Source organism: Cydia pomonella, chromosome 21, assembly GCF_033807575.1.
Source record: "Cydia pomonella isolate Wapato2018A chromosome 21, ilCydPomo1, whole genome shotgun sequence".
Lineage (NCBI taxonomy): Eukaryota > Metazoa > Arthropoda > Insecta > Lepidoptera > Tortricidae > Cydia > Cydia pomonella.
Window position 1 is genome coordinate 9,707,689 of NC_084723.1, and position 21,463 is coordinate 9,729,151.

A 21,463-nucleotide genomic window follows, 5' to 3' on the forward strand; every position below is an offset into this window, starting at 1 on the left:
ATAGGCGGAACTGCATTGAGTATTAAATAGATGTTTTTTTTTTAAATCCGCACATTATTACTGGTGAATTTTGCATATAATTTGACTCCGGTGCCGTTAAGATAGAACACTCTTACGGTAGATGTCGCTATGCGCCGTTATAAGGCGTATTATCATTTAGAAGGTATGGAAGAAATCGCAAGCTAATGGTAAGCTTCCGTAGCCCAGTTGGTTAAGAGCCATTGGACCAGTTTCAAAAGGTCACAAATTTGAATCATGTCCAAAGCGATGAATTTTTTATTTTTTATACTACGTCAGTGGCAAACAAGCATTCGGCCCGCCTGATGCTAAGTAGTCCCTGTAGCCTATGTACGCCTGTATAGAAATATATAGTAAAGAAAATAGAATCACACTCCACTGAATTTATTATAATACATCGAATCATATGTAAATGCTCACGATATTCTCATATTGGAGTTTACATTAAACAAACATGGTTAATAAATATTAAATAAATATTATAGGACATTATTACACAAATTGACTAAGCCCCACAGTAAGCTCAATAAGGCTTGTGATGTAGGTACCTAGACAACGATATACAGGGTGATTCATGAGACGTGAGCTGGACTAAGACTACACAATCAGTAAATGTTAATGAATCGTTCACCATCATATTTAAGTAAAACAATCACGCTTTTTATCTGTTATTTAACTTTTTCTTAAGGACAAATTTGATTATCTACAATCATGGACACCCTACAACAATTAATTAACAAAGATAAAACCTCTTTAACCGTTATGACAGCACTTTGATTATGAAGAAAACAAAATGTCACACTTGAGTGAGATACGATTTTATAAAAGTAACCACACTCCGATGACATTCAATTTGTCACTTATTATGGATAAAACAAAGAGGGTGACCATAAATATCGTAAATAAAATAAAACTCTTTTTTTTGAACAGTAAAAATTAAATTAACGTTAATCTCACAAATACTGGTACGAAACAGTTGCTGATAATTTACCGAATATGCAGGCTTGATCCTGCTCACGTCTCCTGAATCATCCTGTATATAATATATTATAATTATAAATACTTAAATACATATAAACACCCATGACTCAGAAACAAATATCCGTGTTCATCACACAAATATATGCTTTTACCAGGATTTGAACCCGGGACCATCAGCTTCATAGGCAGGGTCACTACCCACTAGGCCAGACCGGTCGTCAAAGGTTAGACATGTGATTTCCCTTTTTATTGTAATGATAAAGTAATTTATCTCCGTCACAGAACTGAGGTCTAGATTTGGACCCGGGCGAGATTAATAGAGGGTCTAGGATCCGATCCATTAAGCACACGTGTTTACTTACGCAATTGCCAAGATCAGAGTTTAACCCTTCGACTTGATATCTTTTAATATCATTTAATGAGATTATCTCAGGACCAAGAACTCATTGTGTATCGTTATTTAACTGGTTTATTATGTTTTTTTTAAATGTTAAATTGTAGAAGTTTATTTGATATCATTTATATATTCAATTTTAATTGTAAACGATTTGTGGGTAGATTGTCTATGTGAGATCAAAAATAGTGATGTCTTGGCGTAATCGAAAATAGACATATCTTATGTTGACTGATAGATCTGATAATACTACTATATTCATCATCATCATTGGCCACACCATCTGTTGTAGATGCTTGTTGCGGCGCTTGTGGGTTTATGGGGCTGGGCATCGCCGTTGGTGGCTATAAAGTCCTATAGCAGCGCGACATTTCTTTCCGCATCGATCGCATACAAATCGTGAGTTCGCAGGAGGTGGTAGAGCGCGACGAAGACTTTTCTGCTTAAGGTGCTCCAGCCAGTCATCGTCGTGCTTTGATATTCCGACTTTAATGTCGCGACGCCATTCCGGTCTCATCTCGGCGCGTTTCTCCCAACCGTCGGTCCGAATGCCAAAACTGTCCATGTCCCGCTTGCAGGAGTCCTTAAAACGTAGAGTTGGACGCCCAACAGGTCTTTTTACGTCCGCTATCTGACCCAGCATTACTTGGCGTGGTGACTACTATATTACACTCTAGTTAATAGTACATTGTGTGTAAAGGGCGGTAAACAACAATGTACGAACGAGTGTAAATTGAAGCCTGAAGCCAAAGGAGAGGGCTTAATTAACACGAGTTCGTAATTCCTGTACCGCCCGTGGCACGCACAATGTTTTTCATCACACTTGTGAGGAATTACGGGCAGCATCGCCTAGCAAGTGTGATGTACATATATATTACTGCCCTAGGTCGAAATTTAGGATTTACGGACCGCACGCCTACATGTAATAACACCTTCTTCGACCAAGTATAATGAAAAAAGATATCTGCTCAAAAATGCGCGTTATCCCAGGGATAAATTAAACATATTTAGATCGATTTTTCGCCCCAGAACAACCCCCATATAGCAAATTTATCCAAATCGTTAGAGCCGATTCCAAGATTTCCGAAATATATATATATGAGGATTGTTAATTTTAACAAAAATATATATATATATATGGACCCGAACCAAACTATAGTTTAACTTAGATTTCAAAGTTAAAGATAGGCTCGTTCTTATCATTTCGACCGAACATTCTCGTTTGGTGTGCGTCGGTGGAATGCTACAATGCAATAGGTTGATGAGTTCTTATCACGCCCGCTATCGGTGGCAACTACATAATTATGTTATCGTGCACAGCAGTGCCACTGACACCGCTATGCTGGCATCATTCATGGTGCGCGTAAGGCCCGTCTTAACAAAGTATTATATAAGTCAATACTGTCAATAGCATTATTATGTTATTGCTACATTTGATGTATATATCTCTGAAACCTATGTGCCATTCATCTAATCAAGAATATTAACAGTGACGTAGAGCTTCACATTTATCTCAGTTACATATATGCCCTAATCCTGCTAATCCGTCTCACGAATTCAGCCTATAAGTTCTTGAGTAAAATCAATTAATCATAGAGGTTCAAGAACAAGAATTCAATGTCACGTCGTACTCTATAATAGGTCGGCGAGGCGTTCGGATGCAACATACAAACGTACACACAAAATTTGTCACAATCGTGCCCACCCCCACTTTCTAATACAACAATTCACCATATCTAAGCTTAATAATCTACGTAAAAGTAATCACTCGTAATTAATACTAATGCTCAACTTATAATGAAGAATAATGGTAGCAAAGGCCAGGAAAGGTTCAGAAACACCCGGACCCATCATATGGACCCGGCGCCACTTTTTGATATGTATTTAACAAATTTAACACATATCAGAGTAAGGATCGAAGTCAAATGGCGTTCTAAAAGTTTTAATCATGTGTCGAAAGATAGAAGTAAATTTATGTGGCTTTGACGATACACCTCCATTTCAAATTCTCTTTGATACGACTCACAATGCAGATGTGTAATAATACAACGTCCAGTGCATTTTGCTCTCACCAATCAGCGTGTAATATCGTCAAGTTCGTATAAAAACAACTTAAAAATCGTAACAATTTGTTAAATCAGTAGATGATTGCCTTAATAATATCGAAAAACTAATTATACCTTTATAAGTACTGGAATAACATACTTTACGTATTGGTCATTCAAAACAATACAAAAAACAATTGAAGAAAAACAGTGTTTAGAGGAAGTACTGAGAAAAGCTCCCCGTAATTTCTTGCAAACGGCACTTTTACAACAAGACCTGTAAATTACAATATCTAAGAGATTGGTTCTTACAGGCCAATTCGAACGTACGCTGATATCAGACATTTAACTGATGTCATACAGTTATCGTGCATTTCGCTCGTACATGTACGTTTATGTATTGGCGCGAGCGAGACGCAGGACAACTTAATAACGTGATTTAAATACAGGGTGTTTATTTAGTCACCGGCAATAATTTACGGGGAAATATATAGGTCATACTGAGCAACATTTACTAAGGGACCTAACCCGAAATCGAGAAAAAAATTGGCTGAGTCATACATTTTGCTGTCTAACTTTGACATTTTTTTTTATGGGATAGTTTTTTTTTTGCGACATATTCAGCCCGTAAATTATTGCAGGTGTCTAAATAAACATCCTATATCATTTTGTTGTCAGTGTACGTTCGAACTAGCCTGTTGGAAAACAATTGTAATAATGGTTTTTCCGATACTTGAGTCAATTACTGCACTTATGTAATAGAAATCTCTTTGCCTAAGGCTGTTTTATGTGAATATAAATTAACTCTAAAGACTAATAACCTTTTACAAGTCCAACAGCCTGTTGGAACGCGGACACCGAAGCTTAAAGACGCTTGCAACAGAGTTGTCACAAGTGCGTTGATTCAGCAATATACAGTGTGTAAATCCAATACGGGTGGTAAATGAAACCAGGTATATAATTTATCCATGTTATCATTAATTAATAAGTTTCTTAAGTTACACTTAATTATGACCCCGTACTTAATTTTTGAAAATTTAAGATATTACGTGACATGACATTACGAGATACAAGATTTCTATAGTAACTGCCAACAAGCGTTGACAGTACTATAGAAGTCTGTCTTGTGTGTTGCTTTATATTGCGGGCCGAAACATTTTATTTTCACTGCATTACAAATACCCAGCAAAATTTATTTATTTATTTGGCGTTGAAACTCTAGGTCCATGGGGTCCCAGCGCGCACAAGTTTTTTGGAGAAATCGCGAAACGTCTGGTTGACGTAACTGGTGACCGAAGAGCTGGCGGCTTCCTCGCACAACGTATCAGTATTGCGATACAACGAGGAAATGCCGCCAGCATCCTTGGTACAATGCCTCAAGGGCCTATTTTAGATATAAGCTAGTTATAGTAATCATCTGTATATATCAATAAATAGAATATATAATTTTTCTATATACTTCTTAGGTCCTATGCTAACTACAGTTTAAATATTCGCCCGTATTGAATTTACACACTGTATTTTGCTACACTTATTGTTATTTTATTCGATGCTATGCCTAGGTCTCTGATAATAAATTGAGTCAATAAAATTAAATGCGATCAATTTGCTTTAATCAAACTGCCCTATTTTTTTCGCAGCGTAATATATTTTGTTGAAATAAAGAGATGAACAATGAATTTCCTCGTATTTAATGTAAAAAAATTATAAGAAGTTTTAATAAGAAGATAAGTTTTTTGAAAATGGCTGAACTGATCATGTTCAAACTAATTTTTGTGTAGAAGTATTCAGTTATTTATTTTTCTCAATTATAATAATAATAATTGAGCCTATATACGTCCCACTGCTGGGCACAGGCCTCCTCTCATGTGCGAAAGGGCTCGGGCTATAGTCCCCACGCTAGCCCAATGCGGATTGGGGACTTCTCAATTACTGGGGATTTTCTCAATTATTTTATAATATTTTATGTCCGGTTCAAAAGTTAGACGGGGTCATAATATTTTGGACTTGAACTATTTCAAAATAATTATAGAAATCTAGCTATTAATAACTAGCTTAAATCTAAAATAGGCCCTTGAGGCATTGCACCAAGGATGCTGGCGGTATTTCCTCGTTGTATCGCAATGCTGACGTTGTGCTAGGAAGCCGCCAGCTCTTCGGTCACCAGTTACGTCAACCAGATGGTTAATTAACTGATTCAAATAGTTATTTGTGCGATAAAAAAGTGTAAATAAATGCCTAGGTTTAGTAGGCGTCAGAACAAGTGAGACTCAATATTAGTTTACGAGGATAAACTTATCCTCGGGCAAGAGTAGATCGTAGAATAAAGGACCGATCCCTGTTCGTGACATAACTCGGTGTGGGGGTCGCTCACCTTTGGCCTAAGCTATAAAAAGATATATTATGATAAGAGTGTAAAATTAGGAGAAAACTCAGGCCAGGGCAAAATGAAAACGAATAATGTGATTATAACATTAGATCTCTTTATTTACTTTGGGTCTTAGTTTAGGTTTTTTACAATATGAATATAAAAGTTAAATATAAAAACACTTACAAAACAATACAAAAATATATAAACACATTATAAAAAAACCTAACCTAGGGTGCCGCCAGCAGCGGGGCAGGGCCCAAACTGCCGGTGGTCACGTGGAGAGGAACCATCGGACTATCCGCGTCGTGTCCAAGATCACCGCCTTCTGCATCTGACCCTTGAATCAACCATCCAACATTGGATCATTATTATTTATTATTAAATATTAAATTCTTCTCATGCTGAATGATATATGCTTAAGGCGAAGGCTAGAGCAAGCTCTTTCCATACAAACTTTGTGCGCGGTTTTCTTCGTTTGTGTTTGCGCTACAGTTATTATTTGGTAAATATGCTTATTTTTCTGTTAGATAGGGCTTGATGTATTTTTTTTAATTTTTTTTTTTGTATTTTTTTTTATATCAAGTTCTGCGTATATCCAATATATACAAGCAAAAAATGAAATTAAATGCTATAGCACTATAGTGCCAAAACTAACGAATAAAATTTGCACAAGGTTTGTATGGAAAATGCCTTGCCTTAAGTCCGCTATGTAAACAACTTCACATGAGGCGATAATATTTTAGTAAAATAAACTTTTTTATAACATTACAAATTTAGATACCTATAATGACGCGTAGAAAAATAAATACTCGTTGGGTAAAATACACTGTTTAAAAAAATGTATTACTGGATAAAACAACAATCTATTATTTAGTTGAGTGACAATAAGTTTGAAAGTCAGACGTTTCAAGTAGGTATGAAATATTTTACTTCAAGCATTAATTCTCCAGAAGAGTTTTTTTTAAAGAATGTGGCAACATGAAATTTAATATGTCCTATGTAAGCATCCGCTATGAGATTAATGTCATTGTTAATATTTTGCCCAGTAGCCGCGTTGCAATGAATTCGGCGTTGCATCCGGAATTTTAATCTGAATTCGGCTCAAAGCGGGAGTTTTGTGCATTTCAGTGAATTCTGTCTGCTAGTATTAAGATATATATTTATGGGCCAATAGTTGCCTGAAAATAAAGATTTTCCTTTCATTTCGTTTATTGCAGAACCATGGTTACATTAAGGTATTAACATGTATTAAGTGCATGCATGGGTACCCTGTCATGACATAGCAACATAATTGATATTCTAAAAACTAATTACTAAAATAAATACGATAAATACATTTCAGTAAAAAGCTTGGATACACCAGGAGCAAGATTCAGATTTAACAATTTGTAATGGTGCAGAACTGGTTTTGATAAGATCTTGAGATCGCTCAAGCCGAAGCATGCAAAATGAAGTGAAAGTTATGCGCGCCATGCGCGGCAATCACGAAGACGATCAAGGTCGTATCACAACTAATTCAAAAGTATAACTCTTCAAGTGGCATAATATATCGTATTTGAGTTTTTTTATTTATTTATTAAGGAGCTTTTTCGATTTACTGAATATGTCGCTCCGTTAAAAGAAGACTTAATTAACAGAGTTAATATATATAATAAACTTAATTAAATCACACTTGTCTGTCCTTAAGACCACACTTAACAATATAAGACATAGGAGAGGACAAAATCCAAGGAACTGTCATTAAAAAGACGTCGCCTGGGTCCCTCATTTTGGGCACATTCCATTAAAATATGTAAGTATGTATTCTTTAACTTGCTTCATCTAGAGGTAAGTGATCTGCGGTATTGACATCTGTCGAGACCGCCCGTTATTGGTTCAATATTTCAAGATGCTGTACAGAATTTTAGTTGAATGAAACGATATTTCTGCACTTTCTACGTGAAATACGTGGTACAACCTATTTTATTCCTATTGAACAACTATTTCTAAGTTCACTTTTCAAATAATTAGATGGCCAGGGGGCCTAGCCAAGATGTCAATCGTTTGCGCTACGACAACGAAATGCAATATGACTCTCTATCGCACTAATATGAAAAAGTAATAGAGACACATCTAGCTTTTCCTTGTCGTTTCGCAAACGATTGCTTCATTGCTAGGCCCCATAGTGCTTAGCCAACGTACCAATCATTAAGGCTCCGTAGCGTAGCGTAGTCATCTCGCTGTATCACTCTTCCATATTAGTGCGACAGTGACAGTTGCGTTTCGTTCGCTATGGAGCGGTAACAATTGGCACGTTGGCCACGCACCCAGGGCAACCATTGACGCGATTGACATTCGCTTGACCATTGATGAGAGAATTTTTTGACAGTGTTTCCAGTTCAGAGTTGTAATAAATGTAACTTTATAGATTTAACAGTACATTTGATGCTACTTTACCGCTCTTGTGCGGTAAATAGCACTATGCGTGCGTATGTCGACAATTTAAAGGGCCATATGGACTGTAAAACCTTGTTCAATACGCGTGCGTAAAGGTAATTCGTTTCTTACTTTTTGCACTTGTACCGTAATGTACTATTATTGGAGTGTATGAGAATACATATTTATTGACATTTAATTCATCAAAAACATATAATAAAATTGCACAAACATGATTCATATAAGTATAAGAATTTACGTAACTACCGAAAGACTGTTTACGTAAGGAAAGAGTTCGGGTATCCTTCGACACGGTTCTCTATCGCTTTAATAATGGAACGGGTCCCATTCAACAATAGTGATGTGCCTTGTACTATTCCTATTCCCGATAACAGGCGTTCTTGAAGTAATTTTGCCATAGGCGTATAGGGTCAAAAATCTATTCGCTTAGCACCTTTGCCAACAAAGTTTTACCTGCCTATGGGTACCTTTTTTCTGCAGCTCACTGTACACTTACGTCACACATGAGGACTATTGCATAATAAAATACAAGCTGATTTTACGTACAAAATCACTACCTAGTAGATATTAGCTAGTATTTTATAATGCCGTCTGGCCATGGTAAATAAAAATATGACGGAATGAAATCGAAGACGTAACAGACATGTGAAATTCAGTTTGGATTTAGAATTTAATTCGAGATTAAGGTAAAAAAAATGTTAATATGTACATACATTAATTGTTGTCAAGCAACGTGATAATACTGATAATTTTATTACATTCGACATTTTAGTGAGATTTGAACATACAACCACAAAAAAATTAAGTATACGCGGAAAATACTTTAGGATACGCGGGAGATTATGTTCCACGATTAAGGAAAAAAAACATTTTTTTTAAATTTCTTTATAATTATTGGAGTGAGAAAATTACGTTACTCATGATTTAAGTTACTCATGATTATACTGGATGGGATTTGAGGATGCCGAATAATATAAACGTGTCGCTGTTCAGTGTAGAAAGGTATTTTACGATTTGTACCTGGAAGTTTTTCTAATTTTGAGTTCAAAAAGTTTTAATTAATAATTTATGATTTCTTCCATATTAAGTATCAATGTTTGCAAATTCCTCAAAAAACTACTTGATTGAAATAAAGTCTGCAAGTTAACCATGAGCGAGAATATGAGGAATATTCCGGAGAATATTGGGAACTACCCCAAAAACGTTACAATTGGTACATCACTATTTACGATATCGCCTACCTAATTGGACCCCGCCCGTGCGTGCGTCCGTTACGAGCACTTTACATATCGAGTGGCATCGATTGAGTGAGAATAGTTACAGATGATTATGCTGGATGGCTTTCATTTTAAGGGTTATTGACGAATTATGATAATGGCGGCATAAGAAGCTTTTTTTATAATACGACGGTGGTAAACTAGCATACATCCTGCCTGATGGTAATAAGTGGTCACGGTAGCCTATGTACGCCTGCAACTCCAGAGGTGTTACATGCGCATTGCCGACCCTAACACCACGTACCCTCGTTGAGCTGAGGGAACCTTACTCACCGGCACGAATACAAGACTATGAGAAGGGTCGAGTGTTATTTTTCTTTCATTGTACTGTCTACAGAACTAACCTTTTTCTAAAATGTTTGATAACGATGCGATCTTGATAAGACTCGCAGTGCAACTCGAATAAATACTTTAAAATTAAAATACTGCTCCACTTGATATCTCATATCACCCAAGATAAAGCGTAGCGTAGTTGATTGCCTAGTCAGTACATCTATCTATATAAATCAGTTTCTTTTTTCTGTCAAAACGATTAGCCACTATATAATGTATGAAATACAGAACAATGACGTCACGGTCAAGTTACCTACTCTTTTATAGTTCTTATAGTTAGTTTTTATAGTTCTTTCGGATTTATCAATAGAAATCGGGTCTGGAAATAACTGCGGTCTAGGTTTTCTAATATTTTTCCGGTGCTTTATTTCGTTCATGGTGTGAAATAATTTATGTATCACTTTTCACACTTACATAGATACTGACCCGCGAGTCGTATCACAAGCTATTTTTTTAATTCTTTATAAGGCAACTTTATATCCTATCAAATAAGCAGTCAGTTTCAAGCTGTTATTTAATTTCATAACAATTTTATTGCCAGGTGCGGTTTGCACTGAAATTCCCGCGTTTTTTGTGACACAACTCGCTGGTCAGATTCTAGGTCCCGATAACAATCGACAAGTCGACAAAGGGGCGATCAGAGGCCAATCTACACTTAGGGCCAGTTGCACCATGCCCATTTGATGTACTCATCATGTGTAAAAATGGCGCTAGCGAATGCTAACTGCATATTTGGGTTGCACCACGCTATGTGTCCGTTAAAAAGTTACGCTGCCCTTAACCGGTGGTAGACCACTGGTTAACAGCAAAGTCGTTCGATAAATATGGCGGCACTTTTTGGAAATTGTCCGTATTTCACGAATTTATGTTTGATTATTAAATAATTTGAGTAAAAAAGTAATGTAAATTATTATAAATATATTTATAACAATAAAAAGGTGGAAATATTTAAACGCAAAAACGTGTGACAGTTCACATAATGGTTTTAAATGTCATTTTAGGTGCGAGACGACTTGTGTTTCGTAAAATACATTAATTTGTACTGGATATTTAAAGAAAAGGTGTGTTTTAAATTTAAATTGAGTGCAGAATGAGTTTAAGTTGAGGATAAGACCAGATTGCTGCTATTACAGGTTAACAAATACGTCCCATAAAGTGAAACTCGACGGCATGTAATGAACACTATTTATCGACACACTGGTCATTAAAATCAATTTAAAACGCTCTCTGTTTATTGGAATCAAGATAAGAATGTTATATCCCTTGGAAATACTGGTGGCCTAACCATGATATTCGAAAACAGCGAGATGACAACTAGAAACATATACAAAGTCGGCCTCTGAAAATCGTAACCCACAACAGAAGTGAACTATATTCATAACTATAAACGCACATAAAACAAGATGCTAAATATGAAATCAAGTATTATAGTGTGAAGAAAATGTATTGGACAATTCCAGACCAGTCGGCATAATAGGTTATATATAAGTGAGCAAAATGTGTAATGTAAAACTGATTATAATACTTCAATTCATACATACTTGCTTGTGTTTTATTTGCTTTTACAAAATATCTTATTCATTAACCCTAGAAACAACAACTTTGCAAGTAATGAACTAAAAATAGTTTTACTTATGGTGCTATTTATATTTAAATTCATAACAGAAATTTTGAAAAACTTGTTATAATAAACCCAGTGATTATTAACTACTACAAGTGCAATTTGAATTTGAAAATTTGTGTTTCTTCTAAATGAAAAATACCTACAGCTGTACAGTCTTTTGCATCGTCAGTTACATAGTCATGATTATATTATTTTATTTATTAGAATACTAAGTTACAATTAGATTTAACAATTCACAGGCTCCATAAATCTATATTTATTTTGTGTGTGGGCTTACCTGGGTATCTCTTATCTTCAATTATGACATTATTTATACCTATTATAGAGTCCCGTACCCGTTATCGACATGGCATGGCAGGGCGTCCTTCAGAGGCATCCGTACACATTGAGGTCTGCTTGTGAATGTCAAGGTATCCCTCTGGCATTTACAGGTTTACCACAGTGTCTTAGACACACCAAGGTGTTCTTAGCATTTGTTTGTCTGAGGGGTGCCTCGGCATGCCCTAGCATACTTACCTTGATACTAAGCCAAAGGATCTCTTACTGTGTCTAGGCAATAGTGGCCTCCGAGCCTAATAAAGTAATTCTTCTGGAAATATCGAATATACATATACATGAGAACAACTGAGTAGTTTAATAGGTATAACCTGCGGTGGCAGCATGGTTCCATTTTTATCACTTGTCACTATGCCCGTCACTTTCGCGATTACATACTTGTTAGAATGTGACAGGCGGCATGGTGACAAATGATAAAAAGCTGACCATCTTAGTTGTTTCCTGTCCTACTGGACAACATTTATAAATATAACAGCCAATACCTAGGTTAGATAAAATAATATGGCTTGCCTTCTGTCACCTGAATTTTACTTGTGTTCAACCAGTCATACAGTGAAGTTGCATATAAATAAATTACAATGTAAAAATTGTATATAACCCTAGCCATGTATTGGAAATAGCATACCAGTAAATTGGTAAAAAATATAATCCATAGGTCTTAAATAGCAATAGAGCATCAGGACATACTTTAGAGAATGTGTGAACCCATTATTTTTAAATCTAACTACACAATACCCTACCTACATATTAACCTACCCAGTCCCTATAAATCATCATTCAAAACCGAACATACCTAAATAGCTCTAAATTCAGTCATAAGAAACGGCCCTCAGTTTGATTTTATTTGTTTTCCCCATACCAGTTTTTCAACAGCCCATGCATGTTTCATTAATGATTTATATCATGATCACCCCAATAAAGAATAGTTGGAATAAACAAGTTATGTCTAAGTTACCAGTATGACAGAAAATATAATAAGTAGGCACTTAAATATAATTGTGAAATAATATATTATATGTCAATGAGTTGTTGATTTCTCTCCGGATAACCTTTTACCTCCATTAGTCACTACCTAAAAAGGATTTAGTGAGGTAGAAATAAAGTAAGATAAGGTAACTAAAAATATATTTTATTGTCAAAAATGAAATACAGATAATATTTATAATACTTTATTTTTCGCAACAAGTTTTTCCAGTTAATCTAGTGTATGATTCTTGGATTTCTTGAATCGATTCACTTGTGTGTAACTTTCATCTTGTATTTCATATCAAATGGTGTATATCAAACCTGAAAAGAAAGTAACATGAAATTATTATGCATAAAAATATATTGTGATCCGTTTCAACCAATGGCAAAACCATTGAAAAATGCTTAGGTCAAGCAGGTTTAAATTAAAGTACAAAAGTAACTTGAATATCTGCTACAACCAGAACTAACAGTTATGTATTATTGTGTCAACAATATATATATGTAATTGAAAATGTTACCCCATCTGTCGGTATTTGGGTTATAATCATAGGTAGCGTAGGTAATTCCTTGTGCTTAGGGCTCTGAAAGTACTTAGGGATACGTATTAAACTAATAAGATAACTTACCGGGCAATGCAGCTCCTTCTTTGATTCGGTTTTGCAGCTTGGAAAACACTTGGACACTGAACAATCGTAGTCAGCAGTTTCACTTTAATATGCCATTAAGATACATTGTTTTTAATATAATCATAAATATATTCAAGATTGGCATGGCATAAATTGTGTAATATTTAGATTTAAAACCTGAAAAGAAATAGAAACTAGTTCGCGCCTTCAAAAGTATTCTCGTTGTTGAAAAATTTGACAACTTTGACATTTATTGCTGGGTTGCTATATGAAAAAATAATTCTACCATAAATTTTTTGGTAGGAACGCGTTCATAGTATGGCCACACGATTAGCGACGACATTCTGTTATTTTATAGTTGGTGCAACGCATTTTATTTAGCAATCGTTAAGACCCCCACGTAAGCGTTAAAATTTAGCGAACTGTGCTTACGTTAGCAGGTGGTTTGGTGCAACTGGCCCTTAATCCATCGCCGCGGAATAGTATAGTCAAGTTAAGAAAAAGTATGGAAGTAAGTCGTGTAGTCGTGCTTTTTTTGGATTTGTTAGATGGCGCAACTAGATTGATTCCCCCGAGTTGCACCGTTTCTATTATGTACGGAAGACCGTTAAATTTTAGGTATAAACTATAAAGTGCCGTAATTTTGGAGTAAATTAAAAGCTATTAGGTTCAAGCTAAGTAGTGTATAGAGAACACCTTGGTGCATAGTATATCTTAATTAAAAAGATGTGCAATGTATGATACCCTAAAAAAAATTTTTTTTTTCGATTGCGGCTCGAGGATAAGTCAGTCGGTTGGTGCAATCTCAAGTTAAGTTTTTTAAAGCATTATAAACATTCAGTTAACTTTGCACGCCTGGGCAAATTATGGAACATGTATTTTTAATTATTTTGTACATTGTGCTTCGGGGGAAATTAAGAGAGACGTGAAAATTTTAAAAACGGTACTTATCTAAAGACACTACATTTGCACTAAATAAAAAATAGATTTTTTTCACCGGAAGTTTGTAAAAAAGTAAATAGAATTAATCGCAACGAACTGCAAGCGAAGGTGGTTGGCAGCACGTGGCGCGGGGCGCGCGGGGCGGGGAGATAGCGCAGCGCGCAGCTAGGGTTTGCAATATCCGACAATTTTTCGGATCCGGATATATAGAAATAGGATATCAAGAACGACTGTCAAACTTCAAAAGTGCGACCAAAAATGAAATGCAGGTTTGTGCGTAAATTGTGTATGTGAGATCAAAAATAGTGATGTCATGTTACAACATATTAATAATCTATCGGTGTTTGACTGCTTTATCGACTACTTATTCAAATGTGTTTGATTGTATAAAAAAATGTTATACGAGTAGGTATGAAGTCGCTTCCCTTATGGTCATATAGGGCCCAAAAGGTGCCTATGAAACCAGCATCATATTTTAGTATGTTGTTAAGCATGTTATTCTGACTAAAAAACCATCGGGAGACAGTTTCTAACGTGGTTAAGTCACCAGTTATGACGTCATCAAAATGGCGGGTGCCGTGTTCAGAATATTGCGTATACCACAGCAAGTATATCACATGTAAGCTTGTGTGGGGTGTCATAAAAAGCAAAATTAAATGCGCTACAATATTGTTTATACATTTGACCTTGTAAATACCATAATTTGCGAGAAATTTTAAGTTTTATTTAAATATTCCCGAAAAAAAATCCGTTTTTTGTTTTCATCAACTTTACTAGTAACTTTACAGGAAGACATTGTATCAAGATATGAATGCTATATTAATAAGCTATAAAATCCCATTAAATTTTTGAAAATCGGTTTATAAACAAGCAAATTACACTATTTTTGTTCCATACCTGATGACACCACCAAGAGTCGGATGGCTGTTTCAATACAATTTGCAAGGCAAATGATGTTTAAGTAAAGGTAACTTGCTGAACGTTATTTATAGTAAAGTAATATTTTCGATAAAAGTATTATTATCAAAATTAAGAATACTGAGATCGTTTTATTGTAATTTACTCCGGATCTAGCTAATTGAAGTTACACACTAATTAAACAAAAATATTTATTTTTTTACGTATTATTTTGTCCCAGAACATGCACCTTCGCATGCGCAAAGCATAGTGTATTTAAATCCGTGTTTTACTCACCCACACCCTGCACAGCGTTCTTTGCACTTGCAAGACAATAGCTCCTTGCAGAGGTGTACGCTGGTCCATCATTTTTCTTTCGCCAAGCCTAGTTGCAAGAATCTAGCATTTGTGGGTCGCTATTCAGGTAAATTGGTCCCAATGTGGGTCTGTTAAGCCCTTTTTATATGCTGTAGGAGAGCATCCTGTTGAAGGAATATACTCGATCGCTCTGGTTTTTCCTAAACAAGATCCTCCTCGCAGTATTTACATTACCTATTTGTGTCACTACTGGAAAGTTATATGTAGGGTTTGCAATTAGAATATTGTGATATTCTAATTATTCGAATATCCACCAAAATAAATATCCGAATAAACTGATTTAGATAACACAGAAATAACGTTTTTAACTATGTTTTAATACAATGATATCACCCCAACCAATTTTAAATGATTACTTGATTACTATAATAGCTAACATAATGTTATCTCTAAAACCGTACTTAATAAGGGGGGTTTATATCTGGTTAGCTGGTGCATAGTTGGAAATACATCCAATGCCTCACCTCGTGTTCATTCGTCATGAAATACTAACTATGAAAGCAATACTTACTTCACTGGATCAGGGACCCAAAAAGAATCTTGGCCTTTGACACAAGAACAACGTCACTCTGCTCTATTCTGCACCACTCCACGCTAGTTGGATACTCCGAGGGCGTTTTAGGGCTACATCGCTCCTGCGGTATATCTTTTCACAGCCCGATTCTCTCCCGTCCACTCCAAGTGACCAAGCCTGCGAAGTCGTGCGGCTATAATCTCGCTAATTATATTGGGTGCCGCAACTAGCTACTCTAGCTCCCTATTTTTCCTACGCTTTCATCTTCTCTATCTTCATCTCTGATAGGTCCCAGAATATTCCGCCAGAATTTCGTCTTCTTCACTAAGAACTTGTTCTTTTTTTTCTGATTCAGAGTCCAAGTGTAATACTTACCGATGCCATTCATCAAAATCTAATTATTGTCTTATAGACTTAAATCATGGACAGTCTACTGATCAGCTTGGACACTAGAACTCGGCGAAGCGCTGCTGAGCATCTTAGGGCATTTTGGATTCGAACATCTATCTCCTCTTCCCGATTACTTTAGGTAGGTCTTTTCTTTTTGATCTGCGGTGGCAGCATGGTTCTATTTTTATCACTTGTCACTATGCTATTCATTTGGAGATATTCTAGTGGTTGATTATCAGACCAATTTTCTCTCCTTCCTACTCTACTATCCTAGCCTTGGCCTCCAGGTCGCTTTTGTTTTGAGCCTATAGCCCCAAGTCATCAGGATATCCAATGATCTAATGTTTGCATTAAGCAACATTCGCATTCATTGTATAAAGTTACTGCGTGACACCTGTATGTACCTATCAAAATTGATGTGCTGTTAGTATTTGAATTGATTAAATATATGAAAATATTATATTTAAATGACAAAATGGTATGAAATTATTCATAAATTTCATTAGAAAATTGTTCCGGTTATAGGTCAATAACCATATTTAACGGATCCGTAATATCCGGATCTTATGACCCGATATCCGGATATTTCGGATATCTGGATCTCAAACCCTACGCGCAGCGATTGTTCCGAGACAGTTTGTTTGACACTTTTGACGGGCAACGAGCACAAATCTTTCTTCTGGCATTAAAACGGAACTATTGTTTTAAACAATCATTGAATGAACTAAGTAGTCTAACGTTTTCGTAAGTATATGGAAAAACGCGATTTTTCGAATTTAACAAACATTGAGCGTACCTGTATTTAATTTGTTGACTGTCTGTCTGCATACTCAGAAACCCTACTATTTTTGCAGTACATGCCACTACTCGTGCCTCAAGAGCCGTGCTTCGTCGGTGCATCTACGCGCATCCTTCTCTTGCCACTAATCACGCGCTTGTCGCTTCTGTGTATTTATTAGTCTACGTTTTTGGTACTTGATTACAAAACTGCATGTTCCGTATAAAAATGCCAATTTTTTATGCAGTGCGAATGTAAACAAAATCAAATGAATATGATTGCATCAATTTCCAATAGTATTAAAATTTCCCCCGAAGTACAACGACAGTAAAACATGAAAAACTACTTTCCGGGTGTCGCACCATGGTGCGAATTTGACATTGGATTTAGATATTTTTTCTAATTATTTACTCAATTTGCACCGAGTACATTACTTTCCCCAGACCCGCAATGGCCAAAATAGATTTTTTTTAATGTTGTATTTTTTTTTACCTGTTCCGTAGCTTAAATTAACATAAATAACACGTGCGAATTTAGATATAAGTGTTGTAAAACGTACGCCAAATTACACCGAGTACACCTTTTTTCTCTTCTTAGTTATAACCATTACATTATTTTCAGCCGATTTCACCCCTTTCCGGGGGGGCGAATTTAGTAACGATTGTATAAAGTTCGATTTTTAGCCCATACAAAACAATCCGTAGTGATTTTATTAGTCCTTAGAATTAGTTCCTGACTTTAGTGAAATTTGAGTTAATTTGATCGTACTAGGAAGGAGAGTAGTTGGTTGCAAGCTGGCAGCTCCGAGCAGCGGTAAAACAAACAGAGAAAATTGACATTTAATTATATAGGTCAGAAAAAGGGCCCACTGATTACCAGTTCGCTGGACGATAACGGCCTGTCAGTTGTTCGCAAAACAACATTCGTAAGACAAAATTGTGATTTCAAAACACGCCGATTCCCTCGTGTTTTGGGACACGCACACATTTACAACTCAAGAGCTGAACGGTGAACGACTCAAACCCGATAACTGAGTATTTGTACGTGAGAAATCGGCCGAGCAACCCTAACTCTGCACATTTATCAACTCTGTTTACTCAGTCTGGATTATTCTGAATATAAGTCTTAATGCTTAATTGTCTTGTTACACGTGATACCTAATAGGCACGGGCCTATTAGGTATCACGTGTAACAAGACAATTTACAGCTATAGTACCTTTTATGGTTAAATAATATCTTTATCAACATAGCAAGGTCTCAAATTTTAATTAAACTAGAGCCATTGCACGATCTAATCTACCTGGGACAAATAGAAAAACATTACTCGCGGGCTAACGATCTCATTTAGATGGTTGTAAGGTTGTTACATTCCTCAGGTTAGCCAATGGAAATGCAGGACTGTTTTACTGTTTTAACTGAGCATTCGAACCAGTGTAAGGAGACCTCTAAGTTCTTAATATAACTATGTGTTCGGGGATCAAAATGAGACTGGTCGGTTGCGCTTTAAGAAATGGGGACTGACTAAGAAATATTAACTCTTTTAGATCCGTGATAGATAAGTTTCAAGGTAAAAAGGTAGGGTCTATTCTGTTTTATTCTTCTGTGTAATTAAATAAGGCAGGTACTTAATAGAACAGCTACAATACTGAAGTTAATTGTTTTAATGAGTAAAAGGAGCACAGTTAAATAGTGGGTACATTGTGCAATAAGAGGTATTTGACCAAAAATGTTTCCGCAAGTCAAATAGGAGCCTGAAAGGTTTTTATGGCTAATTCATTATTTCAAATTTGATAAATTTGAAATAATGAATTAGATTAGATAAATTATGTGTGTGGCAAAAATGAAAGCCATTTCACACTATTCTTAGTTGTTTTTCCTACCTCTATAGATACTAATTCTGTAATAGGAAAATTTATACGACACGACATTTTCCTTGGGTCTCAGACCTGTTATAAATAAAGCAAATTGGGAGAAGCTGAGGCTTTGCTATATAAAAAAGGTCTATTCGAAATATAAAAATACGACTTGATTTGTTATTAACACATTTTATACTTAACTTCACTTGTTACTACAACTAACATCGTTAAATCTTGATAAACCGATTTTAACCTACTTCCAACAACCGTATTGATTTTTAAATTTAGAACTCTATGTAACATAGATGACAATACACTAATTTGGTTTTATGGAGGCGATCTGGTGGTGGAGCTAGATAGTACAACTAGTAGAACCAACCAAAGAGAAACTGAAATAGATGCCGATTGTCAAAAAAAAAAAATTGTAGCCACAGTAAATTTACTGCCATCTTTCGACACATGATTAAAACTTTTAGAACGCCATTTGACTTTGATCCTTATTCTTTCACTGATATGTGTTAAATTTGTCGATGCCGCCATACCTTTGGCCTTTGATTTATTAGATGGCGCCACTTTTTGATATTGAAAGTATGATACGATATGATGTGTGTGACGTCGCAAAACATTAACTCGCATCAAAAAAGTGTTTGATCTGAATAGCACACAGGGCTTACTGCTATAGTAATTGGCCACTACATATAGTAAACACCCCTATAATGGAACAGGCACCAGTAATGGGATGGTATAGACAAATCCTGTAAAACAAGTATTTACCATCAGTTTTTAAATGCTGACAACATTTTAACATAAACAAGAGCCAAAGAGCTGCTTAAGTTTAATTTTTCATTGATATTTGTTACTTTGAAAATTAATGACGCCATACATCCCATGACTGGAGCAAAAAACCATAGTTTTAATTGGTTAATAATATTGAAACCAATTGCAGTAGCTTTCATTAAATACATAGAAAACATAAAGGACGAATTGGACATTCAACTTTAAAAGTGTAAAGAGGTAGAAATATTACAGATGTCGGTGAAATATCAAAAATACTCCAATTTTTTCTCTTGAATGTCCCATGATTGGTGCCGTTAACATAGTAATTGGTCACTCCTAACAAATCAGAAAGAAACAAGCCAATAGAAGTTGTATTGTTAAGAGTGACCAATTACTATGTAGTGGCTAAAAACTGAGTTATCTGGCCTACTCTAGGATATTGTCAGATTTTGACGTGATGACAATGATAGATGTCCTGTGAACTTTCAAACAAACAATAATTACTCTGATATAAATAAATAAATAAATAAATATTATAGGACATTAGTACACAAATTCACTAAGTCCCACAGTAAGCTCAATAAGGCTTGTGTTTAGGGTACTTAGACAACGATATAAATATTTATAAATACTTAAATACATAGAAAACACCCATGACTCAGGAACAAATATCCAAGCTTATCACACGAATAAATGCCCTTACCAGGATTTGAACCTGGGACCATCGGCTTCGTAGGCAGGGTCACTACCCACTAGGCCAAACTGGTCGTCAAAATATCGATGCAGTTATCTTCAAAGTACCGGGGAAAATATATTTAAATCTAGGATCTTGACTTAATGAATTGGCAACCGTCTTTGATTTTTAGATTCGGTTAAAAATAAACACAATGAGCAATTTTAAAAGCTCTTAATGGCAATGTGAAGATAAAGTGTCAACTAGACTAGCAGAGTTTAATTCCAAACAAACGGAATGGCTAAAGTATTTTTAAAACAAAGAGCGAATAAAGAAGGAACGGATAAAAATAACATAATCTTCTGAGATCCTACCACAGAGGGCTGCGAACCACATTCGATGTTGCCCCCCTGTCACACTTACCTACGAATATACAAGTGCGACGGAAAGGCAACACTTTGAACGTGATTCATGGTAGGCCCTCTGATAATCTAAACGGCCTCTAGTTAATGTATACCTTTACCCCCTTATTCATAAACGTGTACTAAAGTTACGATGCCGCTAATCATCGTTTGTCCCTTTCTGACGTATTGGTATGATGGAAAGGGATGATTAGCGGCATCGTAACTTTAGTACACGTTTATAAATAAGGCGGTTAATGTACACTTTGAACTTTGTACAGAGATTTGATGTTTAAAGATAAATTAAGTTTACTGATAACCTGTAAGAGCTGTCGTTGTAAATTGATTCTACTGTCTCATACATAAGGTGAATATTTAAACGATAAATACAATAACAGCTTCGACAAGAAAATGTTACTAAGTATGTAATAATGATCTCGCCAACTA

At 35.6% G+C, this 21,463-nt stretch overlaps 1 protein-coding gene and 1 long non-coding RNA gene across 3 annotated transcripts in view; one reads left to right on the forward strand and one right to left on the reverse strand.

Annotated features, from left to right (window-relative positions):
- LOC133529481 (soluble guanylate cyclase 88E) overlaps positions 1-21,463 on the forward strand; it is a 184,645-nt gene that overhangs the window by 42,933 nt on the left and 120,249 nt on the right. The gene's annotated exons all lie outside the window — the stretch shown is intronic.
- On the reverse strand, positions 12,327-13,477 carry LOC133529605 (uncharacterized). The gene is made up of 2 exons (XR_009801177.1): positions 13,411-13,477; positions 12,327-13,102 (listed from the first exon to the last, which is right to left on the reverse strand). It is a non-coding gene; the product is annotated as an uncharacterized LOC133529605 (long non-coding RNA).